Source organism: Pan troglodytes, chromosome Y (genome assembly GCF_028858775.2).
Source record: "Pan troglodytes isolate AG18354 chromosome Y, NHGRI_mPanTro3-v2.0_pri, whole genome shotgun sequence".
NCBI classification, from domain to species: Eukaryota; Metazoa; Chordata; class Mammalia; order Primates; family Hominidae; genus Pan; species Pan troglodytes.
This window is the reverse complement of record NC_072422.2, coordinates 8916719-8938083: the sequence shown is the minus strand read 5'-3', so window position 1 is coordinate 8938083 and position 21365 is coordinate 8916719. Positions and strand designations below refer to the sequence as shown.

The 21365-nt window shown below is 45.7% G+C and overlaps 1 pseudogene; it reads left to right on the top strand.

The window, feature by feature from the left end:
* Positions 1 to 4902: 4902 nt before the first annotated feature.
* On the top strand, positions 4903 to 21143 carry LOC129138930 (adenylate kinase isoenzyme 6-like; annotated as a pseudogene).
* Positions 21144 to 21365: the final 222 nt, after the last annotated feature.

Below are 21365 nucleotides of genomic sequence, written 5' to 3'. Positions count from 1 at the left end.
GAATGAATTTTAGGAAAAAAAGATCATCTCAATTGATGAAGAAAAAATTTGAAACAATCCAAAACATTTTTATAAGAGCACCTGGTAAACTAGATATAGACTAAAACTTCCTCAACATAAAAAAAGGTACCTATAAAAAACTCAAAAGTACCATTATATGCAATGGTGAAAGACTAAAAAACTTTCTCCTTAAGATCAGGAACAAGACAAGGATAATTGCGTTCATCACTTCTGATCAAAATTGCAATACAAATCAGGTCAGAATAATTGAGCAATACAAGAAAAGAAACATTCCAAATGGAAAAGAAATAAGCTTATTTCTACATATAGATATTATAATTTTATGTATATAATTAAAATCCTAAGTAATAAAACTGTTAACACTAATAATCAAATTCTGCAAAGTTGTAGAATAGGAGGTCAATATATACACATTAATGGAATAGAATTAAGGGTCAGGAAATATAGCCATACATGTAATTTTTTTTTTTTTTTTTTTTTTTTTGAGACGGAGTTTCACTCTTGTTGTCCAGACTGGAGTGCAATGGCGTGATATCAACTCATGGCAACCTCCACCTTCTGGGTTCAAGGATTATCCTGCCTCAGCCTCCCGAGTAGCTGGGATTACAGGCATGCACCACCATGCCCGGCTAATTTTATATTTTTAGTAGAGACAGGGTTTCACCATGTTGGTCAGGCTGGTCTGAATTCCCGACCTCAGGTGGTCTGGACGCCATGGCCTCCAAAATTGATGGGATTACAGGCATGAGCCACCGTGCCTAGCCAACTCTAACCAATTCTTGAACTTGGCTTGCTTTCTTGTGTACCTTATAAAAGCCTTTCCTGCATGCTCCTTGGGTGGACTACAAATCACGGCTGGTTGCTTTCCATTTCACTAATCACTGTTTGCTCAAATAAACTGGTTAACGTTTTAACATGGATTCCCTTTATTTTTATTTTATTTTACTATTATTTTGAGACGGAGTCTCGCTCTGTTGCCCAGGCTGGAGTGCAGTGGCGTGATCTCGGCTCGCTGCAAGCTTCACCTCCCGGGTCATGACATTCTCCTGCCTCAGCCTCCCGAGTAGCTGGGAATACAGGCGCACTGCCCGGGTAATTTTTTTGTATTTTTAGTAGAGACGGGGTTTCACCGTGTTACCCAGCATGTTCTTGATCTCCTGACCTCTTGATCTGTCCACCTCATTGCCCCAAAGTGTTGGGATTATGGGTGTGAGCCTCTGCACCTGGCTGGACTCCCTTTAATTTTTAACAAGAGAGAATGGGGACCCCTCCAGCCGCAGCTCCTCCCACGCACACTCCAAGTCGGGTTTCTGCCCTTATGACCCACTCCTATCCCTGAACAATATGAAGAATACTCAGTGATTGGACTCCGGTGAAGACTCCAAGATGGCGATCGCCACCTTGGATACCCTGACTCAACATTTCTGGGTTCACCTTTCCTGTTCCCGCCACCCCGACGAATGTGCATGCCCACTAGGGCGTGTCACACTCAGAAGTGCAAAAAACCGACCCCGCCCCTACTCCACCCACTCCTCACCCAGCATCCATAAAAGCGCGCTGCACCTTTGGCAAAGCGCGACTTCCCTGGCCCTCCCCCTGTGGGCCAGTGAACCTCGCCCCAGAGCTCAATAAAGATTTTTGCCCTCTTTGTCTCGCCTCTCGGCCTTATTGATCCACAGTGCCCTTCCATTGCCTTTCATTGGTGCCGAAACCCAGGAGGGGACAGCTCCTAAGCTCCCCCAGAGGCTCAGGGGGACTCCCCTCCTGGTCGGATCAGGCCTGTCCCTCAGTCAGGTCAGGCTTCTCCTACACGGCCAACCGTCCGTTTAGTCCGGTTACTTGCCACCAGGTCACAGTTGCTGCAGCTACTCCAGTCCAATTTGGCTGACGCTAGGTGAGTACCTCTCCTTTTTCCTTTTGTCCCTTCATCCCTGGCCGAGAGTCATGCGCATGATCAGGGAGAGTTTCCTTCCTCAAGTGAAGGCCAATTCGTCACCAGGTGACCCAAGTTTACTTCCCCAGGGGAAGTCCAAATCTGCACTGACGACTCTGAGACATCTGTGTCTGAAGTAGCCGATCCGAGACTCCAGGAACCATGTGGTCTGAGTGACCCCAGAAGGCCGCTTCTGCTGTCCCTCAGACCGCTGCCATAAAGGGAAGAGGATGGGGTCCACCCAGTCCAAAATCACGCAAAACACCCCCTTAGGGTGCCTCCTGTGCAACCTCCCAACTTTACAACTCGATCAAGATTTAAAACAAAAGCGACTAATTTTCTTCTGCACAGTTGCCTGGCCACAATATACCTTAGACAACCAATCTCGCTGGCCCCCTGAAGGCACACTCGACTTCAGTATCCTAAACGACCTCACCAATTTTTGTCAGAGGCAAGGCAAACAGTCAAAAATCAAATTTGTTCAAAGGTTCTGGGACCTCTGCTCTCGTCGGACAGCTGCCGCCAAGTGTTTTCACTGGAGCAAGTCCATCTGGCTAGCCTTCCCCTTGAAGTCTGGCCAGCCTCTCTTGCCGTTAATCTTGTCTGTGGCCCCCATCTTAGTCTCTCCACTGCCATCTCCTTCTGCACCACCACCATCTTACTACCTGTTTCCTCACCTCTGCCATCTTACTTCCTTTTTTCTCTGCTGCCATTTTAGTTCTGCCACCATTCAGCAGCCATTTTAATTCCCGTTCCCATTTGTTCTTTTAACCCTGCCCACATAACTCCTTGGCTTCCGTCTTATCCCCATTCTTATTTCCACCTCCCGGTAGTGCCATACCAGTCCACTACATCTACTACTCCTAACACATTAGCTGTGGGCAGTGATATCCGCTAATCCTGGATGAGGCAGTGGAGGGCCCCCAAACCCCTATCCAGGACTTAGTAAAGCTGACGTTCAAAGTTTTTAATTCCTGAGAGGAGGCGGCTGAGGTACAATGACAGGCAAGACTGAAATAAAAAGTTCAGCTCCAAACCCAAGCCCTGGCAGCTGCCCTGCAACCAGCATTCCCTAAGAGCCCCAGCAGGAGAGGTAGCGGTACAATCTCCCGGGCCCTGTCTGGCACCTGCTTCAAGTGCTGCAACTCAGGACACTGGGCCAGCCGGTGCCCTAGCCAACAGCAACCATCCTGCCCGCCTTGCAACTGTATCAAGTGTGGCAACCCAGGTCATTGGGCAAAACAGTGCCCAAACCCCAAGCCACCAACATGCCTGTGCCCTAACTGCCAACAAATGGGGCACTGGAGGTCAGACTGCCCCAGCCTCAGAGTGGCCGCTGTGTCTCCACATGGCAAACCCTCCCCAGATGGCGAAGCTGCCCTCTAGCTCCTCCAACTGGACGACGACTGAAGAGGCCCAGACTTGGGAACCCCTCTCACCCTTGCCGAGCCCAGGGTAATGCTTCAGGTAGCGGGTAAGTCCATTTCCTTTTTACTAGACACAAGGGCTACCTACTCTGTTTTGCCATCTTTTAGCAGGTCCAGCCACCCCTCCTCAATCTCTGTTATAAGGATTGATGGCACTCCCTCCACTTACTGCCAGACACCTTCACTGCCCTGCCGCCTAGACCACTATATAACTTTCTTGAACCCATAATCTACCATCCTTCCCTTTATTCCTTACTAAAGCAAATACATCGAGTTATCTTCTTACTTTAGTAAACACTTTCTCAGGTTAGATTAAAGCCTGCCCTACCACTCATAAAACAGCAGAGGTAGTAGCTTCAACCCTCATTGAACAGATAATCCTGAGATTTGGCCTGCTTTTATCTCCAAAATAGTCAAACAGGTGACAACCACACTTGGTGTTAACTAGAAGCTACACATTCCGTACCATCCGCAGTCTTCTGGAACGGTGAACACACCAACGGCCTTGTCAAAGAACACCTAATCAAATTGGCTATTGAGACACGCCAATCGTGGATAATCTTACTTCCCTTTGCCCTCGCGCGGCTCCAGGCAGCACCCTGAAGCCCCACAGGCCTTAGCCCCTTTGAACTCCTATATGGGCGCCCCTTCCTCTTTCAAGAGCTCCCTGTGAATACCCCACCTTTTGGCACATACCTGCCCTACCTCACCCTGTTAAGGGAGTTGCTAAGAGAACATGCCAACCACAGCCTTCCAAAGCCCGGACCATTCAGCCCAGACAGTCTGGCCTAATAACCCCAGGAGATCAGGTACTAGTAAAAGACCTCCAGGCAAGAGGTCTCTCCCCACAGTGGAAAGGCCCCTATACGGTAATTCTTACAGCACCAGTGGCAGCTAAACTTATAGGCCTTCCCTCCTGGTACCATATTTCCCATCTTAAGAGGGCACCTACACAACATCAGGCCACTTGGACTGTCACCTCCATCTCCCCAACCAAACTGAAACTCTCTAAATCAAATATTGCATGAATTCTCTGCATGACAGCCTCCAACAATTTATTCAGGTTCTTCTCAAGGAAAGCTGGTCATTCCCTACTTTTGCTAATACCCTTCGCTGGCCTGAAAATCTGTTGTCCTATATAGATGAACTGGTGTGGCAAGGCTCCCTCCAGAACTTTCACCAACATGAAGTTTGCTTTGACAAGCCCCCTCTCAAACTCCTTCTCACTGTTTTTTTTTTTTTTTCCCCTCACTGAAAATTGGAGTTCCAGACAGGCAGTCTCGTCTAGACTAGTAGCCATGGCAGCATGCCCGCCAGCAGGGTGCCAGGCACCCATAGCTTTCCTAGGTCTAAAATTATCTTCCCTAGGGCCAGCTAGAAAAAAACCCTGCACTTTGCTTCCTGTATGATCAAAGTAACTCCAAATGCAATACCAGCTGGGTCAAAGAAAATGTAGGCTGTCCGTGGCACTGGTGCAATATCCATGAGGCATTAACTCGTACTGAAAAAGGATCTGACCCAATGTTCTATGTCAATACCTCCACTGGAGGATGGGATGGCTTTAACGGATTTAACCTCCAAATCTCTGACCCTTGGGACCCCTGCTGGGCCTCCAGTGTAGATGGAGGACTATATGAGCACAGAACTTTTATGTATCCAGTAGCTAAGATCCGCATTGCCAGGACGCTTAAAACCACTGTCACATGTTTATCCGACTTAGCCTCCTCAATCCAGTCAGCCAAGAAAGAGCTTGCCACCCAGCTTCAACTGGCAGGTGACCAGGCCAAGTCCTCCCCCTTCTCATGGTTAACTTTAATCTCAGAAGGTGCACAATTGCTCCAATCCACAGGGATACAAAACCTCTCCCACTGCTTCCTCTGTGCAGCCCTGAGAAGACCTCCCTTAGTAGCAGTTCCTCTCCCTACCCCCTTTAATTATACAAGAAATTCATCCACCCCTATACCACCGGTCCCAAAAGGACAGGTCCCGCTATTCTCCGCCCCTACAAGACACAAGTTCCCATTCTGTTACTCTACTCCAAATGCCTCTTGGTGTAACCAGACCAGGATGCTTACCAGCACCCCAGCACCTCCCGGAGGCTACTTCTGGTGTAACTCCATGCTAACTAAAGTTCTTAACTCAACTGGTAATCACACCTTGTGCTTACCCGTCTCTCTCATCCCTGGCCTGACCCTATATAGTCAGGACGAACTTAGCCATCTGCTAGCCTGGACCGAGCCAAGGTCGTGAAATAAAAGCAAATGGGCTATTTTCCTACCCTTAGTACTAGGCATCTCCTTAGCCTCCTCCTTAGTGGCATCAGGGCTAAGAAAAGGAGCCCTCACCCACTCAATCCAAACATCTCAAGATCTGTCTACTCGCCTGCAGTTGGCCATTGAGGCATCAGCCGAGTCCTTGGCCTCCCTACAGTGACAGATCACTTCAGTAGCACAGGTCACGGCAAAGAACAGGCGGGCCTTAGACTTGCTTATGGCAGAAAAAGGAGGGACATGTTTATTGTTACAGGAAGAATGCTGCTATTATCTCAATGAGTCAGGGGTAGTTGAGACCAATTTACAAACTTTAAAAAAAAAAGATCCAAGAGGAGTTAAAACACTCCTATGACCCTCTCTGCCCTGGTCTTTCTGGTAGTTTCAACAGATGCTCCCTTTCTTTATCCCAATTATAATTCTCTGTATAATATGTGTTTTGCCCCAATTCTAGTACAGTTTCTCCACCAGCGGATACAAGAAATCACGAGGGTCATTCAACCAGATGTTACTTCACCCCTACATCCAACTGCCAACCTCTGATTTAGGCCCCCTCCCCAACGATGCCCCTTAACAGCAGTAAGTAGCCAGACGATTTTGTCGTCCCTTTTCTATAACCAAAAAGAGGTTGGACTGATTGGACTCCAGTGAAGACTCCAAGATGGCGATCACCACCTCGGATACTCTGACTCTGCGTTTCCGGGTTCACCTTTCCTGTTCCCACCACCCCGACTAACGCGCACGCCCACTAGGGCATGTCACACTCAGAAGGGCAAAACTCAACCGACCCTGCCCCTTCCCCGCCCGATCCTCACCCAGCATCCATAAAAGCACACTGCACCTTTGGTAGAGCATGACTTCCCTGGCCTTCCCCCTGCGGACCAGTGAACCTCGCCCGAGAGCTCAATAAAGAAGATTTTTGCCCTCTTTGTCTCGCCTCTCAGCCTTATTGATCCATGGTGCCCTTCCATTGCAGGGCTGTGGGAGCACAGCAGAACGCCACTCAGGGAGAGGACAGGACTGCACGAGGTGGGACGCGGGGATCCCCACTGCTGGCCCAGCCACCATCTTGTGGCCACAGGGGACTGACAGCCAAGCTGCACAGGAGACTTGGAGCTGACCATGGGGAGGCCAGTCCTGCCGGTTTTACAGGCTGCTCTCTTCTCTCGGGATGCCAAACCTCCATACTCTCCATTTCACAGCTTGCAGGATTTCCTGGTATCTTAGCTATGCATTGGCAAGTACCTGCAGATTACAGGGCTATTAACAGAGACTGTGAGGAAGTCGCCTGGAGCTCCCAACATGGAGAAGGCGGAAGAGGAGAGATAGTTCCCAAGTTCCAGCGCAAGGGAGAGAAAAAAATTCCCGCCAAACACCGGAAGCCACGCCCTCCCTTTCTCTCCAACTGCTTGCCTGATTGGACGGTTCCCACGCCACTGCCAAGGATTAAAGTTCCAGGGCCCACTCACTCCCGCCGCTACCCCCACTCCTGCCCCTACCCCCACTCCCCCTCAGCCTTAGTGCCTTTCTGTTTTTTTTTTTTTTAATTAAGTTCTGGGATACATGTGCAAAACGTGCAGGTTTGTTCCATAGGTTTACATGTGCCATGGTGGTTTGCTGCACCTATCTCAAACTCCCAACCTCAGGTGATCCACCCCTCCACCTCCCAAAGTGCTGGGATTGCAGTCATGAGCCACCGTGCCCCTCTGCTGCACCTATCAACCCACCATCTATGTTTTAAGCCACACACACTTTAGCTATTTCTCCTAATGCTCTCCCTCCTCTTGATGCCCATTCTCAGGCCCGTGTGTGATGTTTCCCTCCTTGTGTCCATGTATTTTCACTGTTCAACTTCCACTTATGAATGAGAACATGTGGTGTTGGATTTCCTGTTCCTGTGTTAGTTTGCTAAGGATGATGATTTCCAGTTTCATCCATGACCCTGCAAAGGACGGGAACTCATCTTTTTATGGCTACATAATATTCTATGGTGTATATGTGCCTAATTTTCTTTCTCCAGTCTATCATTGATGGGCGTTTGGGTTGGTTCCAAGTCTTTGCTATTGTAAACAATGCTGCAATAAACATACGTGTGCATGTGTCTTTATAGTAGAACGATTTATAATGCTTTGGGTATATAACCAGTAATGGGATTGCTGGGTCAAATGATATTTCTGTTTCCAGATCCTTGAGGAATTGTCACACTGTCTTCTACAATGTTTGAACTAATTGACACTCCCACCAACAGTGTAAAAGTGTATCTATTTCTCCACAGCCTCACCAGCATCTGTTGGTTCCTGGCTTTTTAATAATTGCCATTATAACTGGCATGAGATGGTATCTCATTGTGGTTTTGATTTGTATTTCTCTAATGACCAGTGAAAATGAGGTTTATGTTTTTTGTCACATAAATGTTTTTTTTATTATTTATTTATTTATTGAGACAAAGTCTTGCTCTGTTACCCAAGCTGCAGTGCAGTAGCAGGGTCTCAGCTCACTGCAATATCTGCTTCCCAGCTTCAAGTGATTCTCCTGCCTCAACATCCTGATAAGCTGGGATTACAGGGGCCCACCCAAAGACGCAGCTAATTTTTTGTATTTCTAGTACAGACGAGGTTTCACCTTGTTGGCCAGGCTGGTCTCATGATCCTCCTGCCTCAGCCTCCCAGAGTGCTGGGATTACAGGCCCGAAACACCTCACTCAGCCAAATGTCTTATTTTGAGAAGAGTCTGTTAATATCCCTTGCCCACTTTCTCATGGTTTTCTTTTCTTTTTTTTTTTTTTCTTGTGAATTTATGTTCCTTCTAGATTCTGGATATTAGATCTTTGTCAGATGGATAGATTGCAAAAATTTTCTCCCATTCTGTAGGCTGCCTGTTCACTCTGATGACAGCTTCTTTTGCAGTGCAGAAGCTCTTTAGTTTAATTAGATCTCATTTGTCAATTTTTCTTTGTTGCAATTGCTTTCGGTGTTTTAGTGATGAAGTCTTTGTCCATGCCTATGTCCTGAATGGTATTGCCTAGGTTTTCTTCCAGGGTTTTTATGGTTTGGGTTTTTACATTTAAGACTTTAATCCAGCCAGGTGCAGTGGTTCACACCTGTAACCTGAGCACTGTAGGAGGCTGAGGCAAGCAAATCACAAGGTCTGGAGTTTGAGACCAGCCTGGCCAACATGGTGAAACTCCGTTTCTACTAAAAACACAAAAAATTAGCTGGATGTAGTGGTGGGCACCTGTAATCTCAGCTGCTTAGGAGGCTGAGGCAAGAGAATTGCTAGAAAGGTATTTCCCTTTCTATTTGAAAATGGAGTTTCAGTGAGCCGAGATCAATCCACTGGACTCCAGCCTGGACAACAAAGTGAGACTCCATCTCAAAAAATAACCCGTGAAACAAAAATCTTTAATCCATCTTGAGTTAATGTTTGTATAAGATGTAAGGAAGGGATCCAGTTTCTGTTTTCTGCAAATGGCTAGCCAGGGTTTTCAGCACCATTTGTTAAATAGGGATTGTTTTTCCCCTTTGCTTGTTTTGGTAAGGTTTATTAAAGATCAGATGGTTGTAGATGTGTGGTGTTATTTCTGAGATGTCTGTTCTGTTCCATTGGTGTGTATATCTGTTTTGTACCAGTAGTTGTTGTTTTGTATAGTTGTTTTGGGGGCTATAGCTTTGTAATATAGTTTGAAGTTGGGTAGCATGATGACTCAAGCTTTGCGATTTTTGCCTAGGATTGTCTTGGGTGAACAGGCAAACAGGCTCAAATAGTTGGAGTCACATGCCCAGAGTATCACAGCTAATTAAGAAGTGAGCTGAGACTTGAAATGCACTTGTTCTTTCCCTTTCCTGAGTCTGTTGTATAATGCATCTTAGCAGCTATTTAAAGGTAGGAAGTAGAACATTTGGAAACCTTTTTCACAACTTTTTAAGCATTTTGATAAGCAGGAAAGACCCTTGTCCCATCCCTGAGCCCCTCTCTCACAACACTGTACCCCACTGCTGACCACATCGTGAGGTGGCCATTAGGAATCAGGCAGGAAGCCAGGGCTGGGAATAAATAAGCAAGAATTATATTGCCCAAATTTGCTCATCTAAGAAAGGCTCCTCAACCATACTGTGTGAAGAGGTTATTCCAGGGTAGTTGTGCCCTGACTGTGCTGCATCTCAGTCTGACTTCTGTTTTTGAAAATCACTGTATTACTCTTATTAACGGGGGTAATTCTCTTTCTATTTGAAAATGACTGACTGTCCTCTGCAGGTGTCCTGATTTGATTTGCTAGTTTAGATTCCGAAGGTAGTGGTGAGAAAATATTCGGGCCACATTTAGAATACCTCATTCTCAGCTGGAGGACATATAGAAATTTCTTAATATCTAACCGTTTTCTTAATAACCATTATATTTAACTGTGATAGCTTGGAGGGCAGGGCTGGACACAGATGACACAATCTTCAAAGTTTAATTTGGTTGTATTTTTTTGTTTCATTTTGTTTGGATTTTGGATACTAGGTCTTGCTCTGGTGCCCAGGCTGGAGAGTGATGGTGCACTCATAACTCATAATTTGATTGTAATGGTTCTTTAAATAACATATTTTTGGCTGAGTTTGGTAGCTCACACCTGCAATCTAAACACCTTGGGAGGCCAAGGTGGGATGATTGCTTGATCCCGGAAGTTCAAGACCAGTCTGGGCAACATAAGTTGGCTCAGTCTCTAGAAAAAGATTTACAAATTATCTGGGTGTAGCGTTGCTTGCCTGTAGTCCTAGCTACTTGAGAGGCTGAGATGGAAGCATCACTTGAGCCTAAGAGCTTGAGGCTGCAGTGTCCCATGATTCAGCCACTGCACTGCAGCTTGGGTGACAGAGTGAGACCTGTATGTGTATGTATGTGTGTGTGTATGTGTGTATATATGTGTGTGTGTGTGTATATATGTGTGTGTGTATATGTGTGTGTGTATATATATATACATATATACACATATATATATGTGTGTGTGTATATATATACATATATACACATATATATATGTGTGTGTGTATATATATACATATATACACATATATATATATGTGTGTGTGTATATATATATATATATATACACACACACCAGTATGTATGTTAAAAAATTCAAGCATGGGAGGTAAGTGAAAGCCCATGGTGGGGGATGTGGAGATAGGCGGGTATGGCTCCAGCAACTCAGTGAGACTTGGTTTTCCATCTTGAAGAATTGCCCATCCACACTGAAACCATACCCTAGCACAAACCAGTTCTCACACTACACCTGCTGGGATACAACTATGTACTCTTTTTTAAAAAATAAAATCTTTCACCTAAGAGAAGGAGAGGAGAAAATGAGGGTTTCACATTCAAAGCCTTCATTTTCTTTTTTTTCTTTATGAAACAACAGCCGCTTGTCATTTGAGTTGTCCAAAGGTGAGTGACAGCACTAATACACTTAAGGAATCAACCAAAGAAAATAGGCCTCTCAGGTGAGGAGGAGGCACAATGGTAACTAAACCCAATCCATTCTCAGCTTTGCATGGTGAAGGCATCTCAAGAAGTGGTGTTAGCCATGTGAGCCGTGTTCACTGGACAAGGCCAAGGGAAAGGAATTTCTAAGACATAGAGCACTCTCTAAACACTTCAAAAGACATTCAGCTATACACATGGCTGATGACCTGCCTGCTCTGCAGAGGGATTGCTGAGCATCAGCCACCAGCTGTAAAAGCTGTAAACTCTTCTTCTCATAGGGACAGGCCACCCCCACACACCTCCCCCACCGTGAGCCCATAGGCTCCGGTAGTAAGGTTCACCTGGGGGACAGCCTTCCTCCCATCTCATTAGCTCTCCAAGAGTGTCCAGATGACTCTAAAACCTAGCCCCACAGCCTGGCACCTCTCCCCCACCTAGCCTTCACACTGGCCTTTTCTCTTCTGTCACCAGTGTCAGGTGATGTTCACCAGAGCTACAGTCATGAGTCTGGTAAACGACAGGTGAGTAAACTCCAACTGAGTGCCTGTTAGTCCACCCTCTTATCACCCACACAAATGACATTATAAGCATAATTTTACCTTTGATCTAATTTATACATATTCTTCTTTTCATACGATTACTGACAACAGCCCTCACAACCAAATGAGTCTGGGTTACAGAATACACGGGTGAGGCTGGTGTGGCAGGTTTCACTTACTTTATTCCAATGTGAAATGAAAATGTGATGGTTTAGAGACAAGAAAAAGTTATTTATCAAGTGTGGAGTTGCTGCACTTGCTAGTTTACCCTCACTTCCTTTGAAACAAGGTATCTGAACAGGCCATATTCAAAAGTAGCTCTTTGCAAAACCCCAGACAGAAGCCCCAGTCAGACACAGCTTCCTCAGGCTCAGAGGGCGGCAGCCTCCTCCTCCATGTTGGGCTCTGCCAGCAGGAAAGGGAAAGAGCACAGACAGGACTGACAGGGAGTAGCCCAGGGTCTGAGGGATCCCCAAACTTGCCAGACCTGGTCTCTGCAGACGGGGCTGTGTGGCAAGGATCAGGAAGGGAGCTGGGCTCCACAGAGAGGTGACAACCACTCCTGTATCTCTAAATTTCCACCAGGATCCATGATCCAGCCCTGCTTTCCCCCAGGCCCTTCACCCCCCACACACACTGTGTGTTAGGCAGCTCAGGTCAAAATGGCAGAAGAATACATTCAGATTGTAGCTTTCAGGTATTCCCATCTGGCATGCAAGGAGTAGGGAGGCAAGTCAGGGCCTGTGGTGGTGCCTCTTGCTATGTCTGAGGGCAGGCAGGCCAAAGTTGGGCACCTGGATGTCTACATGACCACCATTGCTGACTCCCTCCCCATCACTCAGAGCTGCAACCAGCCCAGGCCTATCACGATTAACAAAACCACTGCAGCTCTCATCATGTCACAAAACTAATGTGCACCCAGTGCCAGCCCTACACAGATCTCTGGCTTCCTATTCCAGGACACAGAAAAGCCTCTTATCTTTGCTATTTAAAATCCAGATTTTAAACCATATTGAGCCTGGGGATAGTGGCAGCAAAAGCAGCAGCCAGATGTATACACTCCAGGTGTATATACTCATGGCTTGGGCACGTTCCACAGTTGTTGGAGGATGAGGCCTGAGAGGCACCTGTTTCTCAGCTGCTAACTGAGGTCCACACACTCCATTCATGTGTCTTCATGTAGGCCTCTGCATCAAATATTCATTGAGCCATTGCAAACATATCTTTTTGGAGGCATTGTTAATTGCAGCACCAGCCCCCACTTGTTCTAGAGGCAGTCAGGAGCAATCTGGTCAGCTCCTAATCCCCTAGGACAAAGATGCTGTCCTCTTGCCAGTGGTCACATCCAGCAGCACCATCTCAGGATGTTTTTTTCAAACACAAGCAGTGTGAGGTAGCAGGCATGGCATGACAGGCTCAGGACCATGGGCAGCTGACTGCTGGAGAAGCAGCACAGGGCAGATGCATCTGTGGGTGGTGCCATAACAAGCCAATGCAGCCACAGCCCCTGCGCCCCGCCACAGCCCCAGCCCAGATGGCATTCTATTCTTCCCAGGTGGTATTGGGGTGCCCGATGCCTATCACTCACCCACTAATTAGCACTGCCTTGTGTTGGTTACTCAGGAGAGGGGGTGGAGGGTGTAGATCCAGGTGGGCACCACCTCACAGCCAGTGTCCACCTGACTGCCGACCAGCAAGAAAGCCCAGGTAGCTCTGCTCTACACACTTGGCCTCATCACCTCTGGCTGCACTTTCTGTGTATACTTTGTACAAAGGTAGCAAAAAGAGGTCAACAGTAGCTGTTTTGACATGAAAGTCTATGCCCCCTTAAGACCTTCTAAAATATTGTCTTAAGCCCTCTTTCTTCTAATAAAATTTTTACCAATACACAAATACAAGACAGAAACTACTATAAATGAAATATTAGGATATTTAAAACTGATAAATAAACAGACAAACATGAAAACAGTCACTGTTTTGTTCCAGAGCACACCCTCAGGAAGCAATTATCAGATGAGCAGACAGGCCCCAGATCCCCCACCCCACGATGCTCTATCTCACTTTGCAGAGCTTCTGCATTGGTCAGTCCTCAATGCTTTCTGGTGAGATGTCCAAGGTGAAGTGAATGTTGAAGGCTGTACAGCTGATGGAGCTGACTGCCTTGCACACATTGTAAATCACCCCCTGGATCCAAGGGTCAGCTGTGGTGAAACCTCTTGATGGGAGGTAGTGCCAAGCCACCATCAGTGTGCCTGCGCTGCCCTGATCTATACACCCCAGCTCCTTGCTGGGATGTCTGCCTGCTTCTCTCAGGGGATGGGTCATGAGCCACCTCTGGCAAGGACCAGCTGGCTGGACAGGCTGGGTCCTCTCCCCCCACATCCTCAGCAGCCTTGCCTGTGCTGATGATCTCCAAGGTAAGATTAGGGGAAATTTCTTAAGACAACTCTTTCCCCCTAATTTCTCTATCTTAATAACAGCAATGATAACTTTTAAGCCCTAGCAAGCTGAACCTGCAAGACAAATGAGCTCCTGCCTTAGAAGGGCCAAGGTTGGGCAGTGTGTGCCCAGGTGAGAGCCCATTGATTGTTACTGAAGGTGGGGAGCTGGCTGGCCCTGGACACTAAGCCTAGTGAAAAGTAGGGTCTTCTTCCAGAGAATCAAAGTCTCGAAGGCCAGGAAAAGATGCTTGGGTCATTTGCCAAGAAGCAGAAGGGTAGAAGGCCTTGCAGGGAACCCCAGGCAGCCTTCAGGGTGACTGAGAGGGCTGGGCTCATTCCTGCTTTCCTTGCTTTCATTCTGTCAGCAAGAAAACCTGCCTGCAGATGGTAGGTGGGCCTGAGGCTGCCAGTCAGTCACTAGGGGCTGTAGGCACTTTCACTGTGGTTCTTTCTTGAAGCAGCCACTCAGGCCGTTCTTGCAGAGCAGTTCCCTCATTGTCTGCAGCTCCTTGTTTCAGTCCTGGGACCATAGAGGGACCAGGGAGGGAGGCAAGGGCTCAGCCTGTGCCCCACAAGTTGCTCTGAGAAGTCTACCTTTTCTTTCTTTCTTTCTTTTTCCAGATGGAGGAGAAGTCTCTTTTGTTACCTCCCTACGGACAGCCTCAAACTTCCAAATGAACAGATCCAGCATGGAGCCTCCAGGAAAGTGCACAGAATTCTGTCTAGTACCCAGAGGAAGGGGGTTCCCACTGAGGGCAGGATGAGTCTGCCTGCCCCTGTTCAGGAAGGTTCTCCTCATAGTTCAGCCTCAAGGTGCGGGCATTCTCTGTGTGCACACAGTCCATGGCACAAACAGGAGAGAGGGAGATACAGAGCTGACCGAGCCAAGAACCTGGCCATAGGCTTCTTCTCTGAGACTTCCATCTGCTCTAGGATCTTCTTGCCCTGAGAAGCTGCCCTGAGGTCAGATAGAAGCAAATGGCCACCACTTCCAGAGATACCCCCTGTCACACTGACAGCTCCCTAGAGGGGACTCAAGCAGTGGAGACAGATTGTTTGGGCAGAAACTCTGGAGTTTGGGCTGGCTGGTTCATCCAATAAGCCCCTGTAACATGACACAAGTCGGGGGAGATGAAACAGTGACTTTTATTTTATTTTACTATTTTATTTTTTTCTTTTATTTTATTATTTTATTTTATTTTATTTATTTATTTTATTTTATTTTATTTTATTTTTTGAGAAGAAGTCTCACTCTGTCACCCAGACTGGAGTGAATCAATGTGATCTCAGCTCACTGCAACCTTCACCTCCCAGGTTCAAGGAATTCTCCTGCCTCAGTCTCCAAGCAGCTGTGTCTACAGGCATGCATCACCATGCCCAGCCATTTTTTGCATTTTTAGTAGAGATGGAGTTTCACCATATTGGCCAGGCTGGTCTCAAACTCCTGACCTCATGATCTGCCCTCCTTGGCCTTCCAAAGTGTTGGGATTACAGGCACGAGCCACCATGCCTGGCAGCCTTACCTTTTCTTTCATGGCATGACAAAGTGTTTTGTGACGTTCAGGCTGTGGTACTTGAGCAGCTCCAGTGGCGAATGGCTTAGGAAGCAAAGGCTGGTGAGCTTGGGGTTGAGCAATAGGCTGTAGGCCTACAAGGAGGAAGTGGGCACTGAACAAGTGTCCTGGTTGTCTGTCCACAGGCCCAGAACAAGTGACATACCAGGAGCCTGTGGGGAGCTGGCAGGGACTTACTGGATCCAGTAAAAGTCCCATGGGGATGCAGTGATGGGGCCCTTCTGGTCCTTGTCTGTAATTACAAAGAGGTATATGAGGTCCACTTGCATCTTGCAGTTTCTAGGAAGTGGGTTCCAGCTGCTCATGCTGGGCACTTTTAGGCACTAAAGCCCTTCAGGAATGGTCAAGTAGAAATAAGCTCTTCACTTCACCAAGGACCCTCTTCTTTGCCCCCTTTGGGAGTTCCGCCTTCCAGTCATGGCTCTGGAGACACAATGGTCCCTCTTGGGACCCTGGCAAGATGTACTCAGGTGGCAAACAGTCAATGAGGCTCATCTCCAAGCCATTCTTTCACTTCCTACTGTTTGAGGAACTCGAGGCTGGTGGTCAGCACAGGGCAACCCAAGGCCAGCTGTCTCCACCTAAATTTGACCCTGGTTTGAGTGCCGCTAGGCCAGACCCCTCCAGGTGGGAAAACCTGGTCCTCAGCCTCTGGCTTCCATGCTCCCCTTCCCTCTTTTCAATCCTGGCCCCAATGTCTCCTCCACCTCTCAGGTCATTGGAGAATATGCTCGGGAAGAACAAGCAGCTTTAGTCAGCCCTGCTGAAGGCAGCAGATGGGTTCAGGCTCTCAAGCTGCTCTAGGACGTGGTTCATGTGGAAGCATGCCTTGAGTAGTGTGTGTAGCTCTTTCAGGGAGAGGGAGTAGGATGTGACCAGGGCCTTGTATCCTAAAACATCGCATCTAGCACAGAAAATAGTTTGCAAGATGCTTTCATGGGTGATTTTAATTTTCAACTTTAGGCTTCCATTTTCAAATTCCATAATGAACACATAAGGTGGGGTTCTAATTTCAACACACACACACACTCACACAAACACACACTCCTGTCTGCTAGTGGGCAGGGATCATTTCTTACAAAGAATCTTCTGCCAAATGCCTCTGAAGCACAGGTGGGTCTTGAGCCGACAGGGCTAACTGCTTTTTCTGCACTAGTGTCTTGGGTTGAAGGAGCATTTAGAGCTGCCTTTTTGGGCAGCCCTCATGAAGGGGTGTGCTGAGGACTCCCCAGGACCTCCTACTTCAGACGGTCTTCCAGTGTGTGTTTCACTGAAGTTTAATGGTGACTGTTTGGGGAAAGGGGAAAGTTCCTGTGATCAACTATGGGCACCATTGAGCTACAATTCTTTTCCACAATTGCTCTTAGCAAGAAGGTAGACCCTGGGAACATAAGTGGCTGTTCCCCAGAGAACATGAATACATGAGAGATTTTGCTTTACAACCAGGTGAATCTCACCACAGCAGTTGGTGCTGCACTGGACAGATTTCTCCACTCAAATACTGTGAAGCTTTTTAAGTTTTTTTTTTTTCTAAGACATCATTTACTTTTATAGAATTTGATTGGGCCGATATCAAGCCTGGCTTTGTACTGCCTGAATTTTTTAGAATTACAACTCTGTTCTTACATTCACATGCTTATCTGTGACACAAAGACCTCTGAGGACTGGGGAAGTGCTGCCTGGCCCTTCTTTTTTGGGGCCCTCCCCAAGGCAGTCTACCCAACTTCCAAACCAGCCTTCCCTCATACACAGCCCTGAGCCCTCCTGCAGCTCCTCACTGTTTTGCCGCCCTGGGAAGTGCTTTGGCATGTTGCTAACCAGGTGCAGTGAGAAGGAGGTGCAGTGACACATTTCTTCATGGACCATCAGCACCGGCTAAATCTCCTGCAACATCTCCTTAAGGGACAACTGCAGGGAGAAGGCACCAACAACTCTGATGAGAAACCACATGGCTGGAAGCAAGGACTTACTGTTTCCCAAGCCCAAAGTCCTGAGAATCATGCCCAAAATTCTCAGATTTCCACTTTTTGCATATTTAATTATTTTTAGAATCCCAGGCCCCCTCTGTACATGCCACACCTACCTACACCTGACTGTGTGTGCAGAACAGAGCCTGGCCACACTGACTATTCCTGAAGACCAAGAAAAATCCCTATGCAAAGTAGGGGGAGATGGAACAACTAAGGTAGACAAAATGGCAGCTTTGCCTCATCCCTTGCCCAGTGCTAAGGTCCCCAGGGCAAACAGCTTTTGCCTTCAACTTCAAGTTAACAGCATACAAAATATATACATTTTTACTTCCCCCACTCTATTATTAATGTTACAAATTATATCTCTATATATTGTATGCATTTTCACAGAGATTTAAGAATTTTATGCACCATTATTATAACAATAGCAAATTTTGTATCTGTGTATATATTTATATTAACAGAGAGCTTTACATTTTCATATCATTTTATGATGCTGTCCAGCATCATTTAATGTTTCAACATAATTGACTGTCTTTTGCATTTTTTTCTAGGGTTATTCTAGTAGTAAGCAACCTTAGTTTTTTTTTTATTTTAAACTTTGAAAGGCTTTATTTTTTTCTAATTTTTGAAGTACAGTTTTTTCCAGGTCAATTATTCTTGGTTGTTAGGATTTTTTGTTTCATCGCTGATATGTGTAAGGTTTCAGCATGCCCTCTTTTTCTCCCAGATAACATTTATGTCATTTTCTTCCCATATTCTTTTCATAAGACTCTTTCTCTGAATATATTGGTCTACTTGATAGTGTCCAGTAAGTCTCATATTTAACCCTTATTTCTTCCATTTTTTTCAAAAGTTAGTTTCCAGGCCTAAATATTTGTGAATAATATATATTTAATTTCCTGATTCTTTTTTTGCTCCATTGTTTGCTGTTGTGTCTCTGCAGTGAATTTGCAAATGCCAGTTATTGGATCCTTCAATGCCACAATTTCTGTTGGGTTTTTAGAAAAAAGGTTTCATCTCTTTGTTGATATCACATTTCGGTCATTTATGATTTTTAAATGTTATTCAATTTTCTATTTTTGTTTCATTTTTGTTCACTGAGAATGCTTAATTATTTTTAATTCTTTATCAGATATGCAAAAATCTTCATTTCTTAAGATTCAACTTCTGGATATTTATTCTGTTTCTTCCAGTGAAGTATATTTTCCACCTTCTCCATATGCCTTGTAATTTTTTTATAAGATCTGGAAAATTATAAAATATCCATCAAATCTAGTGTTTAAAGCCTGGCATGGCTGGGCACGGTAGCTCATGCCTGTAATCCCAGCACTTTGGGCAGCTGAGATGGGCAGATTACTGGAGGCCAGGAGTTTGAGACCAGCCTGGCTAACATAGCAAAGCCCGTCTCTACTGAAAATACAAAAAAATTAGCTGGGCGTTGTGGTGCACCTCTCGTCCCAGCCACTCAGGAGACTGAGACAAGAGAATCACTTGAACCCGGGAGATGGAGGTTGCAGTGAGCTGAGATCACTCCACTGCACTCCAGCCTGGGCGACAAAGCAAAACTCTTTCTCAAGTAAACAACAACAACAACAACAACAACAAAACTGGTTTAGTAAAGGGTGATATTGACAGCAATCAGCCAGGCTATAGATTCTGGGTGCTTCACAGATGCATTCTCAGATATGTCTTCTCTGGATCTTTGTGTATTTCTCAGTTAAAGAGAATTTGTTTCATTGTTTTTAGATTGATTAGCTATTTTCTTCCCCAGTTGACTGTCTGTGGTATTGCAGTTTCTCTAGTGCTGCAATTTTCTTTCTTGTCATCAGACACAACTGTCATCTGTATGAGTCCATCATGTCCTTCAGCACTCCATGTCAGGAAAGACAGAATCTAGTCATTAGGCAATATCTCAAAAAGACAAACATTTCAACACATACTCTACAGCGTTAATTCTCTCCTGAGGAAGATGCTGAAAGTTGGGCATTTTCCAGTGAGCCCACTTACTATTGCGGGGAAGGGAAAAAAAAAAAAACTCTGGTGGAAAGTCTGTAGCAAAGAAAAAATTCCTGCAGTGTGAAAAGAGAGGAGGCAACAGCCATACACAAAGCAAGGTGAAAATAAATGAGCAGGTAACACATGGGAGAGGTCCAAAGGTCACAGAGAAAGACAGAGCTTAAACAGGGTTTGGTCATCTCTGTTGCAATGGAAATTGTTTTAGAAAAGCCTAATTTTATTTTTCTTGCTGTCACAGAGAAACATGTTCCTGTCCCATGCTTACTATGCTCTTCAATCTTCTATGGCTTCTTTTCTCCCTCCCAGAATCTTCCAGTGCATTCATACTGAAAACCAAAGTCCTCCCAGAATCTGTAAGAACCTACATGATCTGACTAGTGTTCATTAATTTTGGGAATCTGGGGAAATCTGTGCACATTTCTGGAGACCTCTACATTATGCAATTTTTTAATAAATATGTGGTGCATCAAGTCAAAAGTGTGTGAAGGGAGTTGTGAAGGCATTGGGAGGCATCGGGAATTGGTTTAGAAATTCCAAGAACAGTAGTGTAAAGGTCATGTGAGCAAGGTGCTTGGAGCTGTTGCGGCAAGCCATCATTGCTTGTGAACATCCTGCTCACCGGTACACCAGGGGTTGGAAAAACCACACTTGGCAAAGAACTTGCATCGATATCAGGACTGAAATACATTGATGTGGGTGATTTACCTTGAGAAGAGCAATTGTTTGATGGCTATGATGAAGAGTATGATTGTCCCATTTTAGATGAAGACAGAGTAGTTGATGAGTTAGATAGCCAAATGAGAGAAAGTGGAGTTATTGTTGAATACCGCGGTTGTGATTTCTTCCCTAAAGGCTGGTTTCATATAGTTATTTTTGCTGATGAAAGATACCAACGTATTGTATGAAAGACTTGAAACAAGGAGCTATAATGAGAAGACTCTAACGACAATATTCAGTGTGAGATTATTCAAGTTCTTTATGAAGAAGCCACAACATCCCACAAGGAAGAAATTGTACATCAGTTGCCCAACAATATACCAGAAGAGCTAGAAAATAATGTAGATCAGATTGGCTGGGTGCAGTGACTCACGCCTGTAATCTCAGCAGTTTGGGAGGCCGAGGCGGGTGGATCACGAGGTCAAGAGATCAAGACTATCCTGGCTAACACGGTGTCACCCCATCTCTAGTAAAAATACAAAAAAAAAAAAAAAAATTAGCCGGGGCATGGTGGTGGGTGCCTGCAGTCCTAGCTTCTCAGGAGGCTGAGGCAGAAGAATGGCGTGAACCTGGGATGTGTAGCTTGCAGTGAGCTGAGATCACACCACTGCACTCCAGTCTGGGTGACAGAGCAAGACTCCGTCTCAAAATAAATAAATAAATAAATAAATAAATAAATAAATAAATAAATATAAATAAAAAGGAAAATAATCTAGATCAGATCTAGAAATGGATTGAACAGTGGATCAAATATCATAACTCTTGACTTATAAGGCCAGCTACTTTACAATCACTCTTGTTGATATTACTTTGCCGACATCATAGAAATTGTTCAAGGATCAGTAACACTTTATTGAAATCATGTTGCAGGACTAGCAGGTGGATAGTATAGAAGTGTATGCCTGTGTTTCTTTTTCTCCATGAGAAACCTAAACATCTGAAATATAATGAATATAGTATTACTAAGGATTGAGACAAAAACTGTAAG